The following is a 7,533-nucleotide window of genomic DNA, read 5'->3' as shown; positions in this document are numbered from 1 at the left end:
GGGAGAGGGAGAGAGAGATAGAAACATCAATGATGAGAAAGAGTCATTGGTTGGCTGCCTCCTGCATGGCCCCACTGGGGATCAAGACTGCAACCCTGGCATGTGCCCTTGACTGGAATTGAACCTGGGACCCTTTAGTCCGCAGGCCAACGCTGTATCCACTGAGCCAAACCAGCTTGGGCGCTACTGGCTTTTCCCAACCTCTGGGACCTGCCTTCCCAAACTAGGTTATAGACTCCAGCTCTGGGAATAGCACATTTTCAATAGCATATAGCATGCCGTCTCATTTGGGAACTATTGATTTAGCATTTATTTTGTTGACATTTGATCATATGTCATTTGTCGTTTCATTAGGAGTTGTCTATTTTGAAGATTGTAAGTTCATTTATATCCGGGTTTATGATTTCTCAGGATGTTGAATCTCTGTGATGCTTAATGAACTCTAAATACACACTAGAAACTCAATACATGATTGTCAAGTTGAAAGTATGAATTCAATTTAGCAAAGCCCAGCTCTGTGTCTTTGCTAAGATCATCTAAGTGTGTACTTACATTTTCTTTTCATTTATTTATTTGTTTATTTATTATTAATATTTTTTAATCGTCACCCGAGGATATTTTTCCATTGATTTTTAGAGAGAGTGGAAGTGAGAAGGATAAACAGAGAGAAACGCTGATGTGAGAGAAACACTTCGATTGGTTGCCTCCTGCAAGAGGCCTGAACAGGGCCTGGGCCGGGGAGGAATGCCGCAGTCTTTTTGCTGCAAGGGTTTAAGAATCTGGAGAAGGGCTGCGTATAAATGAATAATCTAGACATGAAATATAAATTTGGAAGGCATGTTGGGGGAGCCAGGGGAGGCTTAGCTCTAGAGACTAAGCTCTCTGACTCTCCGGACCCACGGCTTTTTATTCACACACTAGAGGCCCAGTGCACGAAATCCGTTCATGGGTAGGGTCACTAGACCTGGCCAGCAATCAGGGCCAATCTGTGGGGCAACCAGTGGGGCGATCGGGGGGGCCCCCCACTGGCATCCACCTTAGCTGGCCTGGCGCTGCCTGCTCGCTGGCCATGCCACCCACTGCCACTGCCCTCCCTCTGTGGGGCAACCGGTGGGATGATTGCGGGGGGTGGGGGGGTGGCCCACTGGCACTTGCATTGGCTGGCCTGGGGCCTGTGGGCTGGGGGCAACTCCTGCGTTGGGCATCTGCCCCCTGGTGGTCAGTGCGTGTCATAGTGACCAGTCATTCAGCCAATCTTTCTGCCGTTCAGTCGATTTGCATATAAACTTTTATTATATAGAATTTTACCCTTTAGCAAAGCAGATATACATATCAAAGGTAAGGCTTGGCAAACAGGAAAAGATGCTCTTCCACAAAATACCGGCTCTTCCACAAAATACCAACTTCTGCATATGGGCCACGAAGTTTCAATCGCACTGTACGTGCGTGCCTGCACGTGGTATTTTGTGAAAGAGCCACACCCAAGAGGCCAAAGAGCCGCATGTGGCTCGTGAGCCGCGGTTTGCCAACCACGGGGTTAGGGGAAATGCCCTCAGCTGTCTGGCAGCAGGTAACAATATGCAGATCTTCAGCCCTGCTGAAGCTGTCCATCAGCCTTCTGACGAACTTCTCGCATTTATTATGACCTGCTGGACTTAGCCTCCAGCAGAGGAGCCTGCAACCTAGGTACATGCCCTTGACTGGAATCGAACCCAGAACCCTTCAGGCTGCAGGCTGACACTCTATCCACTGAGCCAAAATGTAGGGCCCTACATTTTCTTTTCAGAATCTTATCCCCACGCTGGTATTTTCTGGGCATGTCTCCCCCATCTCAGTCTCCACCCTGACTCGTTTCCTCGGCACCTCTGGTTGTGTTCTGTTACAACATTCCTCTGTGTGCTTCTCCAACCAGATCGGGCTTAAATAATTTTAATCTTGTTGGGTTTTATTTATCTTGTGTCTCCATATGCTTAGCACATGTCCATTGCTAAAATGAATGCTTTCAGAAAGCATAGGAGTGGCTGAGCCTAGTTAGAATAGAAATGGTACAAGTAGGAAATGGACAGTACTTAATGTGCCCTGTCTGTCCTTGTTTATCAGTTGAATAGTTTTTGTAACTTGAAACCAATCCGTCAGGTTGACATGTTGACAGGCAGTCTTGGTTCGTGACAGATGAACGGATTAACGAATTCTTCATCTATTATTTATACTCTGTCTACATTTAACAAAGCCATTAGAAAAAACAACAACCCGAAAAATAGCCTCGTTAAGAATTAAGACCAGGGTAAAGAACTAGAGCCACATAATAGGGAATGAGAAGTATATTGTTGGCTGAGAAAACCTAAAACCAATGGATGCTCCAGCAGCTGAGCATAAAAATCACCTCTGAGATTGTTGTTGTTGTTGTTTTAGCTCTGAGATTTTTGAATTTCGTTGTGGGGAGCTGAATATCCTACCTTCAAAAAGATATTGTGTAGTGAACAGATGCAATCAACAGTGAATTAGACAAGCATTGAGATGGTGCACATCAGCCTGTATTTGTTTAAGTGATTTACAGCAGAAAAAATGTACTCTAATTGTCAGGAATACTGAAAATCTACGGAGTCAGTAAATTAAATTCCTCTTTAGCTCAAGTGAACAAATGGGGGATGTCAGAGGTGTCCAAATAGTTTTATGATATTTACTAATTCCATTTGGTTGACCCCAATAACAGCAATGGGCTTCTAAAAAAAAAACAAAAAAAAGAAACCCATAACCACTGCCAGGGTGTTAATAAAAATATAAGAAACCATATATAAGAACGTCCATTCTTCATGGGGACCCAAACACAGCAAATACACCTCATTCTCATATCACTCGTCTTCATGTTAGATTTCAGTTTTAAGAATCTAGGGATGAGTGAGAATTATAATTATCATCAGATATTTCCTTTTTTTGCTGTTGAGTTGGACATACTTTACACTGGATACCACAATCAATTCATAAAAGATGGTCCCAGGTAATTATAGTGGAATTTAGATTTTGAAGAATTCCCAGTTCAAAGGCTTTGGGCATGAAGGCCAAATGAAGTGACAATTTGAGCAATTGTCTGATTGACTTCATCCATCCACACTAGGAGTTAAAGTAATTCAAATTCTTTTCCCACTGGGAGCTTTTAGTTGTGCTAAATATCCAGTTAATCATTTCAACTATCCTCTTTCTCTTTTTTTTTTTTTCTAGTATAGACATTGGCTAATTTTTTGTGACCCAGCCAATAGATGTATTGATACGATGGATCTGTCTCGTGCTCAACTTTGTGATTAAACCGTAGCTACTGGACAGATTGAATTAAGCAAAGCAGCGTAAGTCCCCACTGTTGGGTGGTTATCAACTGAGCTGGCACTAGAAGCAAGGTTTCTAACACTTAGAAAGATCCCAGTGCCCTCTGATTGGTTCTTTGCATGGACCAATTGGGAGCCTCCGTGGAACTGTATAGACGCACCCTGCTGGGCCTCCTGCTGGAGGCTAGTAGACTTTCCCCCACTACTCTGCAGCTTCTCTGCAGGTCTCTGTGGGGCTCTCCGCTCAGCAGACATGCAAGGCCAGGCGGGCTGTGCATTGAGAGTGGAGCCACCCTGAGCTGCAGCCATAATGTTGTCTCTTGTTGGTGTGTCTCTGCGCCGAGTATCTTCCTAGGTCTTTGTTCCCTCATCTGTCACAGGGCGGTGGTTATGTGGACTTGGCAGGGGTTGGATGAGAAGCAAATGACATAATAATGCCTTTGATAATGGACCAGCACAGAAAACAGCACAGTGCGCACTCAAAACGTGAGTCGTTGGTCTAAAATAAGGTTGTATATAAATCCACTCTGTTAATAATTTAGCATAACAGTTAAAAATCCACATTGTCATTTTATAGCTAATCAATAATAGCCACATGGCTAAAGAAAATCTATATGTAGACTAAAAGACCCTTCTCAGAGATTAATGTACTATATTAATGCTTCCGGGAAACATGTTCAATCTAGGACTACTTTAGTTTTGTTCTAATGGTATTATTTTATTCAAATATTCTCCAGAAATAACCTCATAATTTTTTAAAATAGCCCCCTGGCCCGTGTGGCTCAGTGGTTGAGCATTGACCTATGAACCAGGAGGTCACTGTTCGATTCCAGGTCAGGGCACATGCCTGGGTTGCAGGCTCAATTCCCAGTAGGGGGCATGCAGGAGGCAGCCGATCAGTGATTCTCTCTGATCATTGATGTTTCTATCTCTCTCTTCTTCTCTGAAATCAACAAAAATATATTTAAAATAAAAAGAAAAACCAATGCTTGTTATTTTCCCAAAGAAGCTGGAAGCTTATGTCCACATAAAATTCCACATGTGTTTATAGCATCTTTATTTATCACTACCCAAACTTGGAAGCAACCAAGATGCCCTTCAGTAAGTGAATGAATAAATAAGTGGTACATCCAGACAGCACATTATGCAGAGCTAAAAAGAAGTCTCTGTTCTTTCCCCTGAATTGTGCTGTGAACCTGAAACTGCTCTAAAAAAAACAGTCTTGAAAAGAAAGTAATGCTGTCTAAAGCTGCCAGACTCACTTCTTGACAACAAAAAAATGACTTCTGGTGTCAATGTTTTCATGGGATCTTGCACAGGGTGAGGGTGATTAAGGAGGTCGTAATGCAGACTAACAAGGAAGGTCTCATAGTTGAAATGTTTTCTTCATCAGTAACAAACCTTTAATATATTTTTTAAATTGATTTCAGAGAGGAAGGGAGAGGGAGAGAGAGAGAAACGTCAATGATGAGAGAGAATCATTGATCCGCTGCCTCCTGCACACTACCTACTGGGGATCGAGCCTGCAACCCGGGCATGTGCCCTTGACTGGAATAGAACCTGGGATCCTTCAGTCTGCAGGCCGATGCTCTATCCCACTGAGCCAAACCAGCTAGGGCAGTAATAAACCTTTAATTTAAAAAGGAAAAAAACTGGTCATATTCAGTAAAAATACACATGAAAATAAAGCATTTAAGTAGTAAGAAGTATTCATGTGTGATTTTTTTTTATCTGATGTGGTAAAAAAAATTATTTATTTAGAAACAGTGAACCTAGCTTGTCCGCCAGATTCTGTAATGACTAGACACATGGCTCTGAGCAGGTCATTTAACTTCCGTGAGCTTCCGTTTCCTTTTTTCAAAAACTAGAGATATCCCGATGAGCGTGCCTCAGTGGTTGAGCACTGACCTATGGACCAGGAGGTCACGGTTCAAATCCTGGTCAGGGCACATGCCCAGTTTGCGGGCTCAATCCCCAGTGTGGGGCGTGCAGGAGGCAGCCGCTCAATGATTCTCTCTCATCATTGGTGTTTGTATCTCTCTCTCTCCCTTTCTGAAATCAATAAAAATATTTTTTAATGGAGATGGTAGCAATTACTAGAGTGATTTCCCTAAAAAGGCATAGTTTTTTTAAAAAAAAAATCTGTTCAACATGAAAACCTGACTTGATACAGACACCATCTGTTTAAATTCTCCTACAATGGGACACTTGGTTATTGCTCTGAATCGGATAGCTGTCACTTGTCAAGCTGTGAATCTATCGCATGACCTACAGTATAATCTTACAAAGCAAAATTCAGCAGTATCCTTTTCAGGAAGGCAGTCAGGGCTCTCTAAACCAGCATTATACTAGTAACAGAAATGTGCAATTGTAGTCATTTATATTGTGTGTTTACACGTTTAAAGAGCAAAATCTGCCCTGACCGGTGCAGCTCAGTTGATTGAGCAAAGTCCCCGGCACCAGAACAGGTGAGCGGTTCCATTCCGGGTGAGGGCCCACGCCTGGGTCATGGGCTCCATCCCCAGTGGGGGCCACTCAGGAGGCAGCTGATCCCTGTTTCTCTCTCACTGATGTTTCTCTCCCTCTCTTTCTCTAAACTCAATAAAAACATTTTACAAATAAAAATAAAAAAACAAAGTCCGTGAAAGCTAAATTGTAATAGCAAAGAAATAGGATGCGGCAATGGAATGTATAGTGTTCACAGTCTTTTTTTTTTTTAAATATATTTTATTGATTTTTTACAGAGAGGAAGGGAGAGAGAGAGTTAGAAACATCGATGAGAGAGAAACATCGATCAGCTGCCTCCTGCACACCTCCTACTGGGGATGTGCCCGCAACCCAGGTACATGCCCTTGACCGGAATCAACCTGGGACCTTTCAGTCCGCAGGCCGGTGCTCTATCCACTGAGCCAAACTGGCCTCGGCAAGTGTTCACAGTCTTTTAATCCTGGTTCAAATCCTGGCTTTGGAGTGTAATTTCTGCTTGAGCCTCAGTTTCCTCACCTGGAAAATGGGGTTAAAAACCTTTATGTGCAGAATAACTGTGAAACTCAAGAGATTCCCCACCAGCATTCAGCTCCTCAGAAAACCAATCTAGAATAACCCCAAATTGTGTTTTACTTGTATTTAGTTGCTTCATCCCCAAATGGACTCCTCAGAGGATTTCATTTCAACTACAATTATTACAATACCACCTTCTACTACGGATACTCTAAAAAGGCCTGAGACACAATCCTTGCCCTCACAAAACTTCAGATTCCTTCCCGGAGTTTCTTCTTTGAAACCAGCATGCAACTGGGACAGGGCTGAGGAACACTTCTGCGCAGGCCCGGGGCCGGAGGGAGAGATGAGTGTCGCCCCCTGGCTGGCTCTCTTTCAAATCTCCAGAATATGTCTCTGGCTTCCGTGCACTCCCCACGCTTTTCAATGCACCTGAGGAACCCTTACCATGTGTTGTACAGCCTTTAGGTCAGCGGTTCTCAACCTGTGGGTCGAGACCCCTTTGGGGGTCGAACGACCCTTTCACAGGGGTCGCCTAAGACCATCGGAAAACACATATATAATTACATATTGCTTTTGTGATTCATCACTATGCTTTCATTATGGTCAATTTGTAACAATGAAAATACATCCTGCATATCAGATATTTACATGACGATTCATAACAGTAGCAAAATGACAGTTATGAAGTAGCAACGAAAATAATTTTATGGTTGGGGGTCACCACAACATGAGGAACTGTATTAAAGGGTCGCGGCATTAGGAAGGTTGAGAACCACTGCTTGAGGTAAACCCCCAAAATGTTTTTGAGATGCTGACTCCAAATATAGTAAAAGATTAAAAAAAAAACAACCTTAAGATTAACAATTAACATGTCACCTTCTTTCCTTTTATAATCCTCACTTGAGGACATGGTGGGGGGAGATTCCTAGGCGCTGCAGGGGATCGAACCCACAACTCAGGCATGCGCCCGTGAGCAGGAATCAAACCTGCAACGCTTGGGTGCACAGGTGAGGCTCAACCCACTGAGCCACTCCAGCCGGGGCCAGGACACCTCCTTCCTAAAGCCATCCCGCCTGGCTGCGGAAGGCTGGGCCTGGGCAGGGGTAAGGGCTGGCCCTGGGGACTCTGAGCAAAGGGAGCCAGAGCACTTGCTGGGGGCGCCCGGGTGTCGCCGCCCCGGGTGGGTGGTGGGTGGACCGCCGCGGGGCGC

Source organism: Myotis brandtii, unplaced genomic scaffold, assembly GCF_000412655.1.
Source record: "Myotis brandtii unplaced genomic scaffold, ASM41265v1 scaffold717, whole genome shotgun sequence".
Taxonomy (NCBI): domain Eukaryota; kingdom Metazoa; phylum Chordata; class Mammalia; order Chiroptera; family Vespertilionidae; genus Myotis; species Myotis brandtii.
Note: the sequence above shows the minus strand (reverse complement) of the source record.